We start from the raw sequence: 13568 nt of genomic DNA on the forward strand, positions 1-13568 counted from the left end.
AGGTTTCAGTGCTGGCATGATATCGGTGATCATTTCATGCAAATTCAGCTGTTACTCACTCCTTGCCGTCTGTCATTCGGTACAGTGTTAAACCTTTGTGTTAGATGAGCAATGGTGTCGCAAAGAGCTTTCTCCAAGCAATGGCAAACAAACCAGGTTGCTGCTGGGTGGAAACTTGGAAAGATACTTGTATGCAGGGATGAAGCAGGTCATCATTCTGCAACGTCTTTGATCAGTGAATAGGTGTGGCTGAAGATAATTGTGTTTCCGTTGAAAATAAGCTAAAGATCCCTGCTACTAAAATAATCAGAGCATTGAGATAATGAAGCAGTTACTTGGTGTAATAGAAGAGAGACAGGACAGTTATGACAAGTTAAATACAAACATAAATCAAACTGCTTTGCTGACGACCTGTTGAGAGTCATGTTTTATATCACTTCTTGTTGAAGTTGCCATTTAAAGTCTATCATGGTTATCTTTGTATTTGCTTAATGTATCTGTTGTAAGCATCTTCACTGATGTGCTTATCTCTGAGTTTAAGAAACTGCTTTGGGATCTTTCACAGGCAATGGGTGCATCACAGCTGTGTCACCTCCTCCTGTGGCTTTGAAGGGGGTGAGAAGCTTTGTGAGCCCCTGAGGGTCTGGTCTACCCAGAGACGTGGGGCATGTGGGGCAGAGTCAGCCACGATGATACAAAGAGCCGTGATCCCATGTTCCTATGTGACAATGAGCATGACTAGCAGAGATAAGTGGAACATCAGCACAGGGTCTCAAACGGGATGTTTTCTCTCTTGTAACAAGCTGTGAGTCTGCTCTGAAGGTGGGCAGTTTTGTTTGTGCGTATGACAAACCTGAGTGGGGTGTTTGGATATATGGAGTGACTGTGGAGGTGCAGGTGGAGGCTGCAAGGAGCAGAGATCCCTGACTATGGGGAGGCTTAGAAAAAACCTGTTGATTTGGTGGCCTGGTTCCTCTCATTCCTGTCCCAACAGAGCAGGGAGTCCAGACAGGACCCGTGGCCCCTGGCAGGTGCTGCGGCAGCCCTGTCTGCACGCTGCCGGACAAAACACCGGGGCCGGCTCCAGCTACGGATGAGCGCTGCTCCTCTGGGGCTGTTTGCTGCACATCTCTCACCAGCTCTAAATTCACATAAATTGGATAACGTAAGGGAAAAAACAACAATGCCGAAGGAAACACAGCGTCCTTACCACACTGTCCTCACCACGCTGTCCTGTCCCCTCGCTCCCTTGGGCGGCTCCGCTCCTCCGTCACCAAGTCAAGGGGCAACTGGGGAGCAGTTAGGGACTTGTGAACAACTGGGCTGAGGACAAAAGTCATAGCAAAGAGGAGCAAAGGCAGATCTTAAAAGTGGTGATGCTCAGCGAGATGTTGTTATGTTTCCTCCTGCCTGAGTGGCAATTGATTCGCCTTTGCTTCAGCAAAGCTGAGCTTTGCCTCAGCTCCCAGACCAAACAAGGGTCTTAAAGGCAGAAAACCCCACAATTATGTTTTTGAAGTGAAAAAGTGGGTTGCTTCATTCTCTTCTCACGTTTTCACTGGGTTGATTTTTAACAGTATTAATCAACAAATGCCTTGTGCTGGGCTTGTTAGCACCGGGGGCTGCGGGGTCCTGGGAACCCTCCACTCCCTGCCCTGCACCGCTGCAGATCCAGACTTTCTTTAGGCATCCCTGGGCCAGCGGACCCTGCTGCAGCTCGCCGGGGTGATGGGGCAACGAAGCAGGGCAGAAAATCCCAGGGAGCCTGTATTGCTGCTGGCAACTTTAGTCGGGGGCGATGCTGGGCTGTGTGTTGGGCGTCAGGACCAGAAAGCTTTGGGAATGGCTGCTTTAGGCAGAAGATCCATTCAGGAGGAAATTAATTTAGTCACGGAGCGGTCTGTCAGGCCAGGGCAGGAGGGCAAACCTTGAAACAAAATAATCGCAGACACAGTAAAAATCTACCCCTCCCTCCGAACCATCACTGTGAGCCATGTGAAAAGACAGTGACTCCTGGGAATGGTAAAGCAGCAGTAACGGAGGGTCGATGCTGACAGGGCATGGGCTCCCCGCTTGCTCCCACCGCGTGTCCCTCTCCGACATGCAATAACAGTGGGCTTAAACAGCGTTTTGGAGGGTGGAAGTTATCTGGTTTTTCTTTACAGATTACAGGGAGTTTCTATCAAATTGTTTTTCTCAAACAGGAATGTCTTTGAAAACAAAAGGAATTGCCACAGACTATGACATCCCCAGCTGTTATCTAAAGCCGTTTCCATGCCCCTGTGAGCAGCTGGTGGAAAACCAGGGCTGGGGCATGCCAGGAAAGTGGGTTGAACTGCTCCAGCGCAGGCTGGAGGATTCTGAGAAGGGTGATGGGGTTATTCTAATATTGCTCTTGGCCCCCAGGAACATTAGTGTTTTGGAGGAAATAATAAGGAATTCACTTCTGTTTCACCGCAGCTTGTTCTCTTCCAGAGTGGACCATGTGTCTGCAGTTAGGTGGATGGGCTGCAGTTACAATTGTTTTCCTGAAAGGTCTGGCTTTGAAAGAGAACTACACTGATGGTCTAATTGTTCCTTTCTTTGCTTTTTTTGTTCTGTATAAGAAATAATAGAATAGCAGCTGTATTTTGTAGACACTTTCAAGTGTGAACAAGATAAAAATTGGTTTAATTTCTGAAAACTGGTATAGAATCAAGTGATTGGAAGATTTTCAATCCTAACTTTTATCACAGGGGAAAATTCATTTTCCCAGTTAATGAAAGCTTTTAAGAAGTATTTGCTTTCTTTAACTAATGCTGACTCCTATTTTCATTGGCTTTCCAGCTCTAATGTCTTGTTGAATTTTTTATGTTTTGGTCATTCACATTTTTTAAGACAAAAAGGCAATATTTTCTATGGCAAAAGCATATTTACCAGTATCGTAGTGGGACTTTCAGCAAAGGTCTGAAATGCTTTGGTCAAGTATTAAAGCAGTGTATATTTCTCCTGTTTCTTGTGATGGGCTCATGGCAACAGCTCGAGTTAAATGCAGGTTCTTCTTCAACTGAATCATCAGACAGAGGGCTAAAAATGCAAAACATTTGTTTTCTGGGGAAAATCAAACACAGTGCAAATGAAGCAGAAACAGTTTATGTCCAGGGAAGGGGTTCAGGCAGCAGTTATGAAAGAGAAGAAGAACTGCAAAGAGGCAAATGTGTGTTGTTGTGGCTCCTCTCTCCCTTCTCACTCAGCTGCAATAGCTGAAAGCAATAGGCTTATATTAAAATGCTAATGAAGAAATCAGTTGGATAAATTATAACATTAAATACAATGGAGCTTGAGTTAAATCAAAATTCAACAAAAAAAACCAACTCATGAAAAAATACTTTGAATCAATACATGACATTCTGCATTGATGGAAACTGCAGCACAGCTGGTGTGGGAGCAGTGGGAACACGGGGGATGACACAAAGCAAAGGCAGAAAAGAAATCCCCGGTATAATTCCCAAAGCAGCAAGCGTGGAGTATGGGCCCCAGTAATACTGCTTAGGGGGAAGGTGAGGGGACAAAGATGCAATGGGGAAAGCACCAGTTTGGGTGGGGAGGCCAGATGTGGCTGCACGGCTCAGTTGCGTGGCTCTGTTCATTTGCCAGACAGGCAGCACATCAGTCCCGTAGCAGAGGCTTTATGCTTAGAGCAATATTTTGTGCAGGAAGCAGATTAAGCCAATAAGAAAGTTTTTGATTCTGAATACTGGCAGCAGGCAAGGACATTCCTGCAGAGCACTTGGCAATTCAGCATGTTTCTGACAGGCAAAGCTCATCACCACCTTCTCACAGCAGGGCAAAGCTGCCCGCAGCCCGTCCTCCTCCCTCCTGGCGGAGCAGGGCTGACACAGAGCCACCCCGGCACCGCACTTGAGGTCATTTCATGTCTGAGATGTAACATTAATTCTAATTATGTACTCTGCCCTGAAATTCAAAAGGTTTCTAATCACGTTTGGTTTAACCTTTTAAAACTGGTACCTGATTTTTCACTTTGCCTTCACTTGCTTTGGAATATTTAATTCACAGTTAGAAGATGAAGCATAGCAACGGGTGGAGCTGTACACATGAGAGGACTTTTTGACCAACCTATTGTTCCCCCAGCCCTGTAACTAGGGAAAAAGGCAGCAGCAGGGCAGTGTTGAGGATTTGTACTTGAGATTAATCACATGTGGTCTTTTTGTTCCTGGTTCATCTCGTTATTCTGGGTGGCTTCTCTTTGCTTGTATGTGTCAGACTTCTTTGCATATGAAGTGGTGTAATGAAATTTCAGTGAAGCATCTTTCTTAGTTTTAATGTTTCATTAAAATGGTGACAACAAAAGTCTTATTCGCCTCTTCATCAGCTGTGGAACAGGTGGGTTATAGGTAATCTCTCTTGGACAGTGGATGAAGAGGTGTTTCAAGGCAATCGGTGGCAATCGGTACTCTGGACCCAGCACCCCCGAACCTGATTGTGGCCCTAATCAATCCACCCAGACACGGGCAGACATGGGCACACCAGGATCTCCAGGTGCACAGAACCGTGCTGGGTTTTGGCTGCTTATGAGCCAAGGATCTGTTGTCCAGTGGGTCAGGCTCACACGCCAGTCCCCTCTTGTCGCTGGGGAATCTGGAAATACTCTGGCAATGCTATGAGTTCAGTGAATGAGTTGTATCTGACTGTGGTTAGAAAGAACCTTTTTTTTTTTTTTTTTTTTTTTTAGGTTAACATCTGGAATCATGTCCCTTTTTATAGCTAGATGGTTTCATTGCTGTGATTGCAGCTCCCAGCCCAAGCCCAGCGCCTGCTTGGGTTAACGATCATCGTCACGCAGGGCACAGGAGAACATATTTTGCTATTTTCCCAGAAAAGCGAGCCTCTCTCTGGGGATACTGTCTGTGCACTGGCGCTGCTCTCCCAACATGATCCGGTGAGCAGCCCTTGCTGCTGGCTGGACACGGGCTCCTGCTCGCAGGGCTGCACCAGCCAGGGTGGTGGCTCTGCCCAGCACCATGCTGCGCCTGCACCGGGGCTGTAGCTTCACTTGCTGCTGCCCAAGACAAAGCAGCAAGGATGATGTATTGCTCAGTTGCATCTCCTAGGAGGCTACCTCCCCACCAGTTTCAACAGCTTTTGAAGTCCAGGAGAATCAGACTGGGATGGTGATTGGGGCTTGAAGGCCTGCAGCCCCCGTGAGGGAGGGTTTCTGTGGCTCGGGTCTGCATGTGGAATCCACGTGTGCCTCTCCGCAGGGTCTGTTGCTGCCGGTCAACTCCCAGTTTCTGTGTTTCATGGCAGATTGGCCATTCCTTATCCCCCTGTGCTCAGGCAAGCCTTTGGCAGGGGGTGCAACATGCTGGGATTCTGTTTGCATTTAGTGATAATTAATTAATGAGCCGGTGATTTCCCTTTAGCTTGATAATGGATGAGAATCACAGCTTGGGTTTCTGATTTGCTCATTAATTCCTATGTTTGTTCATTTAATTTTCATTCATGTCTATTAAGACATCTTTGGCCACAAGCTTATTTTCCAGTGATGGGCTGGATTCACCTCAGGACAGTGCTGTCACTGACCCTGATGAAAAGGACCTGTCTTAAAAGCCAGCTGAATGTGTCTAGATACATAATGAATAATCCATATAAAAAAAGTTACTTCATTTAGACTTAGTTTGCATAAGTCAAAATTACAGTGTATATAACATTAGGGCTTTTTAGAAAAATTGCTGCTATCTTGTACTTCATTGCACTGACTTTTTAAGCAATGGTCATATCTGAGAGAATTTAATTTGAGATTTTACAAAAACACCCAGCCACATAAAACAGAGGGAGAAAATGATGATTACATAGCTTGATCTGTTGGAAGGACCATCATAACTGGTTCCTTTTATTTGGACAAGCTCTTGTGGCTCCGTGGAAATCCGTATAAGGAGAGTCATGCTTTCCATAGATTTGGGGCACCCTGGTCCAGTGCAAAACTCTTTCTTGGTGTGAACATATGTTTTAAATGGTATTTAAAAGTATTAATTTTTGTATTAGGAATTCTTCCAGTCAATACCTTTCTTCCTAAGGCACCAATTTAACTTCTGATGTTAAAAAAATGTCTGGGTGAAAGTAGTCCGTGATGACAGGCATTTCAGTGTGATCTTTTGATTTTGCAATGCAATTGAACGCAAAGTGCACGCAGGTACTGATATTTTCATAGGAATAATACTGTCCACACAGCCTCACAAAGCAGGGATCAATCCTGACAATGAGGGCAGAGGCTGAGAACTAGCAAGGTAAATGATGTGTGAGATGAGAAAATAGAGTGTAAAACTACATGGACACATGGAGCATGAGGCATGCAATAACCGTGGGGAGAAAATGCACGTCTTTTTGAAAATTTAAAGCGATAGTCCTGAAAAAATGCCTTTAATTTGTCTATTCAGCACATGCTGTGTTTTGGGTGTTTTTTTAGTGGTTTGGCATAAATGGTTCACACATTTATTCATGCAAAGCAGCTGTGAAAAATTTCATAATGAATTATTCTGTCCTCATTACTTTAGACGTAGCAGAAGTCTTGAATGGTACCTGCGTAGACTGAGTAAACTTAGCCCACAATTCTGTGATTATTCCCGACCGGGTGGGGAGTGTTGAGCTGTATCTGTTCAAGTCTTGCAGGCACTGCCGCTGCCTTTGGAGGCTTCCCTGGAGCTGCCAGCTCTGTCCGACAGAGCCAGCACTGGGTGCAGGCATCTGACGCAGCTGCAGAGCTGCTCTCACCAGCCGCCCAAAAAGCATCCTTCATTCAGCATCTGGCATCCTACATCCTGCGGGACCTGGAGCACCTGCCCTGAGCATGACCATGCAGGTGTGCGTTCACGCTTGGGGTTGTGCGTGTGTGCAATGTTGGCACTTAAGTGGTAGCCTTCCATCTCTGCCTGGGCGGTGGTGGCCAGCAGCACACACAACCACTGTGTGTTTTTCTTCGTGGTGGTTTCATAATAGACTGTTGTAAAAAGGAAAGCCAAGAACAAGCAGTCAGGGAGCTTTTCCATCTATATGAAACAGACATTAAGTTATTCCTTAAAAGCTGATAACGGAGTGTACCTGAGCCTTTATGGGACGCTGAATTTTGCATTGACAAGTAGGGCAGTCCGGGATGGATGCAGGCTGTGTTTCAGCCAGGTTCTGCTCTGAATTTGAGACGTCTCTGTTGCAGTCAGGACTGGGCAACCGGAGCCAAGGGTGCGGCTGGTGGGCTGTGTGTCCCTGTCATGGAGCTGCAGAGGCTGGAGGTGGAGGGGGGACAGGCAGCATCCTGGCCTTGAGACTACTTCTCCAAGGTGGCATGTTTGCTGGCAGGGTAATTAATAAATGATACTTCGGTTTAAAGAGAGTTTGTTTTGATAGAAGAACAGGTATTCTGGAAATTGAATGCCTTACCTAGATGCAGGAATTTAAGCTAAGTCATCCCTGTTGCCCGTTGGGCAAGCATAATGCCAGTCATTTTCTGTTTAGAAGAAAGTAAATAATCATGGGTTTTTTTCCCACCCTGATGGTGGAGAAGTCACAGTGAACACACTGAAGGAGAGGAGCTGAATTCAAAATGATTCTACCAAATTGGTGAGTTGGCTCAAAATCAACCGCCTAAAATGAAATAAAGAGAAGGGAAAATTACTAACTTCAGGAAGGAGAAGGTAAACACATTACTGCAAACAAGAAATAATTAGCAAGGCAGAAAAGTTTATATAAATGTAGCTGGGCTTCATTTCTGCTGTGAAAGCTGGCTGACCTGGTTAATTATTTGGCCCCACAGATGCGCTCCTGGAGCGTGGGCTGGGGATTGCGTGGTGGGTATTTGGTGTGAGAGAAGTGGTGCACGAGTCATGGCAGGGGTGTGCATATACACACACACACACACACACACACTTCCCCTTACACATCTATATGGACATTTCTACACATATGCCTGCTGACACATTCATACACATACGTATGTACTTAATTATCTTGAGAAGGACTGCAGTCCTTTTTGTATCACCCAGCATAGATTTTATTGAAGTACTCATAAGCAGCCAAGCTGATTAATTTTCTTATATATATATATTAAAAATGTATAATCTGCACATGAATATGTATTAAAATAAGCAGACATATATATTTGATTTTCATTCTGGTTCTTTTGTCTTTACTGTAGCAAGGTAAGATGATGTGCTGAAATAGAAATGCACCTCATTTTAATGGACAAAACCATTCTTCTGTAGCCCTTTTTGTGCATGAACTGAAGCCTGCAGTACAGGAACCCTGTTTGCCCATCAAGTGCTTGACGTTAAATGGATGATTCATACCTATGTGTATGGAAATATTTAGTTAATATCTTAGGTGCTGGGAGGTGATGCTCAATAACGTATCACTTTGGTATGCTGATTTTGCAGGTGCCATAAAACGTGTTATTGCCGTACATGCATTTTTCTGATCGCTGTTCATCAGCGCCTTGGCTGGGTCAGAAAATGCATTTGCCCACCCCACATAGCAGTGGGCAGCAGCCCTGTTCCCACCGGTATGGCCATGCCCTCCTGAACTGGAGTGGCCTCAGGGGGATGGAGGCAGGATACCAAATCTCACTGTGTTTGTTTTGCTTTTTATTTAACAAGTGAGCTTTCAGGGCAACCGAAATAAATAGCATTAAGTTAGACAGAAATACAGTAAAAACAAATAGAAAAAGTAGTAAAATTATTGCATAATCTCTCAAAAGCTTGAAACTGAAGTCTCTTTGTTAAAAAAATCATACATATATATATTTCCACCATCCTGTATTAGGCCAGCTTGTTATTCTCAGGGTCTGTGCAGGCTTCATTGATTTTTATGGGCTTTGAGGCCATAATGAGATGAAGCAAGAAGCATTTTAGCATGACCAATGTTGTCATGGAGCTATGCGCAAAAGCCTTAGTCAGGCAGGTTCAGATCCGGCAAGGAGGTGTGTGGAGAGTGTTTATTACCCTTTGCAGAGGTTATATATGTTGGGCATAACATGTAACTCCCGCTCCCCTTCCTCTCTCCCAGGTGGACTGCCTTGTGATCCCACTGGCCAGTTTTGACTGGACTCTGATATACAGCAATGTGCATCCTCGAGGCTCTGGAGCACAAGAGTGCCTGAACAACTCAGTGCAGCCGTTGCTTCTTGGTCTCTCTTGGTTGCTTCTTGTCTCTCCCAGCCTGCGACAGGTACCCCTGAGTCTGCATGCGATGGGAAGAAGATTGGAGCATATGGGTTTCCTTACAGAAATCATGGACTTCTTGAAGGTCTGCCACAGCCTAAAAAGGACTTTTCTAGATTATAGGATCAGCCTGGATTACAGGATCAGCTCGATCTATAGCCTGCTATAGTTTAAATAAGCTTAAGCTCACTGATTTAAATGGAACATTGATGCTGTATCCCCGGGGAGAATGTGGCCCCAGAGCAGGAGATGGCATTCTGCTGCATTTGTTGGCACCAAGCAAAAAACGAGTGCATCATTAGAGGTTCTGATGGGAGTTTATACTTGCAGTGCTGCAGTATTAATGTTAAAGATTATGAAAATGGGTGCTGGTTTAATGCCAACAAATTCAAGCTCTTTTTCAAGTCTTTATGTACAAAAGTTGAATGACCATGACTTGGGCTTCTGCACAGCCAGAAGCAGGAGGCCGTGGGTGCAGAGGCCAACAGTTTTCAATAAGTAGAGGATTTCTTTGAAGGAAATGGTTTGAATCCCATGAACCTTACAGCGACATGATGTAAAAGGATCTTAACACTGAGTTCTTTGAGTAAGCTTTGTGTTCCTAGATAAACAAAAAGAAGGGAAAAGACGAAACAGTCTTGATACATGGCATGAACTCATGCAATGTTTTTCTACTGCAAATGTTTTCTAAAGCTTAATACTGCAGCATCCAAGTTGTTCCTACCTTCTTCGTCTGTGTGCAACACAGATTTTCTGGCTCCTTTTTCCCCTCCAAGTAGTATTTTGATGATACAGTTTCCAAAACAAAACAACATCTATCAGAGCAGCTCTGTACAGAGCCCCAACAAGGCAGTTTGTGCACTAGCAGAGCAGGAATGCTTGAAGTGACAATGGGCTTCAGCTGTATTTTTCCATGAGTTTATTTACTACAATCAATCTGAGGTCTAGTTTGGTTGTTCTTCTTTTTCTTTTCACTAATGAAAATACCTTGGCTGAGAGCATGGTTAAAGCAATCAGATGATGTAACTGGTGTTATGATATTACCTAAGAGCATAACAGTATTTTACTTGCATCTTAAAAATGATGTGAGTCCCTGTAGTATGTTACTACCAACCAGTGCCCTCGTTAACACCATGAATTTTGAATCAATGTTCAGGACCAAACAATTTTGTGGATAGCTTTTATTACTACGTTTTGTCTCAAAGACTTGTCGACTAAAGTATGGTACATTTTACGATATTTACCCTCAGTATGTACTTCTCTAAATATCAGTACACCAAATGGATAGCTATAATATGCGGGAATATTATATGATACTTGGGGATTTATTCATTTGCGTATTTAAGAAACACTCAACATTGTCTCCACCCTTAGTATATTCCCAAGCCTTATCTAAAGCCCACGACATTCAGCAGCTTTTTGTTGAAGCACTAATATGACTTTTCCAGGGAGGTTTGTGCACGGGACTGCACATTTTTAGTGAATTTACCAAAGTTGCAGACTGAATGCAGGGGGTGAGGACAAGCAAAAAATTCTAGGATAAAGAGAATTTCCCATGCAAAAGCAGCCAGATAAAATATCCTGGCTTTCAGGCTTGCAATGCCTGCTATGGGCCACATCCATACACGAGAGTTCATGAGCGGCCGCAACTCCATCTGTAAAACGGTGGCCTGGACTTGAAGTTTTGCCAGACTCCTTGTATCATGGGGACTGTAAAGTTGGGATTCAAGATAGCTATTGGAAAAATAGCTATTTCAGATGCAGCAGTAAACTGAAATGCAATTAAATTTAGCTTTATGTAGCATTTCTGGTTTTGATTATTCAAAAGAATGTATTTTTAAAGTAAAAATGTTTCCAACTCTATGGCATCACTGAATTTTTAAAGCTGGAAGGAGCTGGGGGTGACTCAGAAAACCCTTTCATTCTCACACGATCCTTCACTTTAAAATCACGTGTGTTCGTTTTTTAGTTGTGGGGCAGCTGCAGCTTTGCCTGAATAAGGACTGAGGGGCTGTGAGCGTCTCCCACCGCTATGGGGCCAGTGCAGGGAACAGCACCAGGAGCTGGATGTTGGCCCAAGCCCCCAGTGTCCCATTTGGCGTAGGTGGTATGTTTTGCTATAGCAGTTCCCTTTGCTTTCTTCCCACTACAGACAAAATGTGTGGCAATTAAAACCTTATGGCTGGATCCTCCAATGTGATGATGACTAGACCTTGCCCACGGCCATTCAAAACCCACGGAGAAGGTCCATGGGGCTCAGCTCCAGGCGTGGAGCTGCTTCCTTATTATCACTCTGCCCAAGGGGGTGCCAGTGCAGTAAGGACCTTGTTTTCAGCAAGTTTCTCTGTAGTGAACCCCTCGTGGGACTTTATACATGGTAATTTGTGTGAGAAAACTGAGGTATGGATAGGATGATGAAATCCTGTATTTGATTCTCACATACAGCTTCCAGTTGCAAAATCAAAACTGTTGCTCCACTGCACAGGCACACAGCAGGCAACCCCCCCCCCGCAATTAGCAATAAAGCATTTTAATTTAACTCAGTGACAGTGTTATTGTCCTCATAGGTCAGGAAGCAGAACTTGCTAGCCAGCTCCTGGAGCTGCAGCCAGCCCAGTGGGCTGGATCCTGGCATCATCCAGTGCAAGGGGACACAGTCATCACTATCCTTGTGGGCCACATCTGCAGGTACGGACTGTGCAGTGCAGATTCACTGTTCGATGCTGTTGTTATTTGCTCAGATTAACTTTTATAGGTGCAATGTCTTATGGCAGCTTGCAGTCACAGAGTGAGTTTATTTTGACTGGACTTAGTGGTTTTGAGAATTGATTGGTAATGTTCCTTTAATAGAAAATGAGAAAAAGAAAATAAGCAAAAGGAAGGTTGAAAAGAAATCCCCCTCTGCATTTTCTGCTTATTGCATCTTTTCATCTCTATGCCTCGAGCACAACTTGAAGATCACCTTCAACAACTGTGCTCACACAGGGCTGGGGCTGCATGGGACCAGCAGCTTTGGGGAGAGCCAGGAAGACCAGGAAGGGGGAGGGTTTCCTTGGCAGGAACAAGGACAAGACCCCATCTATGCAGGCTTGGTCTCATAGGGAGAGCTTAAAGTGTGGAAGTGTGGTAGCCTTGGGGAGGTTGGCTGTGGGTTGGAGCACTGCCTGTGGGCATCAATGGCTCTGGAAGCTTGAACCTGTGTTCCTGGGGCTGCTGAAAAACTAGTTCGATGATTTAGAGAGGCAGTAATTTCCTCTAAAAGAGCCTCGTGTTCACCCTGGCACTCGTCAGCACTAGGATGCTGTCAAAGGCTGATGGCCAAAACCAGAGCCGTGCAGGGGTGAATGTGATGACGCCTGCCTGGGCAGCCAGCAGCGGGCAAGTGTTAGTGCTGTGCCAGCTGCAATGTCTCCTGCAAGCCCAGGTGACAAGAATGGTTCAAGCCACTTAGCAGTTTTGGAGTCTGGGATGAAATAAGCTGGGCAGACATGCTGGAAGCTGGGCTAGGAATGCCATGGGAGGGGGATTTCAGGGAGCACTTGGTCCTTGCAGCCTGCACTGTGCTGTATTGTGAAGAAGCACAGCCCTGCACCTGGTGTGGACCTGATCAAAGCTGGTGGGGACCAGGGTCAATTTCATCCCCTCAGAGTTCCTGTGCAATTTCCCTGCAGCGGCTTTGCTGCCGCCCGGGCAATGTGTCAGGAGCAGCCTGGTGGCACTCAGCAATGAAGCAGCCCAGGGCTGACAGCCTGTGGCAGGGCAGGAGCCTGCTTTATGGTTACTGAATTTCTTTTCAACCAGAGAGGTTTATTTTTATTTCTCCCCTTTGGTGAATCTTTTGGGCTTACCAAAATAAACAAGTTAGCTGCCAAACCATGACAGCCAAAAGCCAGGATCATAGACGAGAAAATACATGGAAGAGTTGGATGTTGCATAACTGCTGAGGTTGATGCCAAACTCCAGTGAATGATTTTTGTCTTCAAGCAGCCTAGGAGAGCAGAAAAGCTTTGTGTGGATGAGAATGATGTCTGGACATGTCTTCACAGATGGGCAGCAGGAGCACTTTGGCTGTCTTGGCAAGTGCCAAACCAGTTGAAACTCCAGACAAAACTCTGGCTGAAGTTTGTCCAGCCACAAATCTGAGGGTAATGGCTGCTGAGGAGGTTTCAGGCGGGGTAGGAGACAGGAGAGGAAAGTGATGGTCATGGGAAGTTGCCCGTACACCAAGACAAGTGTGGGGTCAGGGGCTGCACCGTCACTACTGATGGGTGCACATGCACCTGAGGCACATTGTAGCATCTGCAACTCTTTCAGTGTTCAGTGCTCTCTGTGATGAGTAGGGGTAACACTGCATACCCC

The sequence above is a fragment of the Cuculus canorus genome, chromosome 11 (genome assembly GCF_017976375.1).
Source record: "Cuculus canorus isolate bCucCan1 chromosome 11, bCucCan1.pri, whole genome shotgun sequence".
Classification (NCBI taxonomy): Eukaryota; Metazoa; Chordata; class Aves; order Cuculiformes; family Cuculidae; genus Cuculus; species Cuculus canorus.